Here is a 1,954-nt window from a genome sequence, read left to right as displayed (position 1 = left end):
CTGAGATTCAATAAGATTAGGGCTGACCTGATTTCAACCTCAACTCTGTGTCTGCGTATCCCTGAATATCTTTCATCATCTCAGTCATCAAGAATCTGTCTGCTTCTGCCTTAAAAAAAAAGTTTAACAATCTGCAACCACTGCCTTTTGACAAAGGGAGTTACAAAGATTCACAACCCTCTTAGAGAAAAGAAATGTTCCTCACCATTTCAGATGGATTCACCCTTACCTTTAAACAATGACTATCAGTTCTAGATTCTCCCACAAAAGGGACCATGTTTTCAACATCCACGTGGTCGGCTCCCCTCAATATCTTTCAAATTTCAATTTAGTCTCCTCTTTCTTTTCTAGACTCCAGAGGATCCAGGCCCAGCCTGTCTACCCTTTCCCCATTAGGCACTCGACTCATTCTAGGTATTAGTCCATTAAATCTTCTTTGAAATGTTTCCAATGTATTAATAATAACTTTCTATAAGTACGGTGACGAGAACTGAACACAGTGGTCCAAATGCAAGTCTCACCAGTACAAAGGGGGACCGCGTGTGTGTGAAGGTGGCCCATGAATTCCCACTTGTTTACAGTAATGCTTTTCAGCAAGCTCAGGTCATTTACATTTATCCAAGTACAGGCTGACACAGGTTATGGTCAGACAGTTGTACGGTTTGTATTGTTATACAGACAGCGTTGTTGTGGTATCACTCAAACCTCCCACTCTGCTGGCCCTGCAGAAATGATGACTGGCTCAGTAGCCAGTTCCCGCAGCCTGATTTGTCCTGTATTTTTCATCTTCTGTCCTTTCAAGGACATTCATGATCGAGGTGGGTTTTTCTAACAATCCAGAAGCTTTCATTCCACTTCTGACTGTTTTAAATTTATTTTCTAGGGAATTGGAAAGGATTTACAGACAGGCAGCTCAAGTCAAAAATTGGATCAACAGCTGCCAGTAACACTCAATTCTCGAGAGCTTTGAACGTCTCAGGTAGGGAAGAAAAAAGCATCGTTCACAGTGAAGAGAAACCATACACATGGTCTGTGTGGACAAGCCTTCAGTCAATCGTCTGGCCTGTCGATACCTAAATGCAGTCAAAACAGGATGACAACAATGACATCAAGCAGCACTTGCTTTGCAATATCATTGATGGATCTCAGTTTGAGTTAAGCAAGGGCCACTCATCTCCTGATCTCCTTACATTTTTGGTGCAAACATGGACCAAACAGCTGAATTCCAAATGAGAGTGCGACTTTCCTGCCATCTTAAGGCTCTATTTGACAGAGCATTGTATCAAGGAATCATAGCAAAACTAGAGTCAACGGGATTCAGAGAATATTATTCTCGCTTTGATTGTGGGTTTTTGAAAAGATTGCGTCTTCAGACCTGAGTAGATCAAAACAAGGTGAATTTATTCAAGCTTGTACCACATATATGCGGAAAAGGTCTCCGAGTCTAGCTTGGAGATACTCTACCATTTGCAGCTCAAAACAGCATATTGAGATGTTTTCACGTCAGAATGGTTGTATATAACATTGGCTTAAAATAAATTAGATAAGTCATTTACTACAAAAACAGGATGCTGTTCAGTTTCTTACAAAGTCCTGAGTCCTCTCATTTCAACGGGTCTTCTATTTCCGCGTTATCTTCAGAGTTTCTCTGTCCCTACCATCAGCTCACAGCACACAAGCCTTTCTTTGTGAGTGATACTTAAGTGAGTATTTTTAGTTAGTAACTGCTGACAGTTCACTTATAGATATGCATTTAAACTACCTGAGACGAAAGAACTGTCATTACATAGTTGTATTTGACTCTTTGCCCTATGCTGTACTGTTCGTCTCAACTTATCTCCCACTTGTTCTGTGTTTTAATGCTCCACTCCTTTCCTTTTATATTTTTATATTCCCCTTGTACACTCTCCTATCCTCCTTGCCCGACTTCACCCTAATTGGATAATACTGAATA

General features: G+C 40.6%; 1 long non-coding RNA gene across 1 annotated transcript; it reads left to right on the top strand.

Annotated features, from left to right (window-relative positions):
• The first annotated feature begins 6 nt into the window (after window positions 1–6).
• On the top strand, window positions 7–1,564 carry LOC125488344. Its single transcript, XR_007266283.1, has 2 exons — window positions 7–414; window positions 884–1,564. It is a non-coding gene; the product is annotated as an uncharacterized LOC125488344 (long non-coding RNA).
• Window positions 1,565–1,954: the final 390 nt, after the last annotated feature.

The sequence above is a fragment of the Rhincodon typus genome, unplaced genomic scaffold (genome assembly GCF_021869965.1).
Source record: "Rhincodon typus isolate 14 unplaced genomic scaffold, sRhiTyp1.1 hic_rhity00000514, whole genome shotgun sequence".
Classification (NCBI taxonomy): Eukaryota; Metazoa; Chordata; class Chondrichthyes; order Orectolobiformes; family Rhincodontidae; genus Rhincodon; species Rhincodon typus.
The sequence above is the reverse complement of the archived record's forward strand: the minus strand, read 5'-3'. Positions and strand labels throughout refer to the sequence as shown.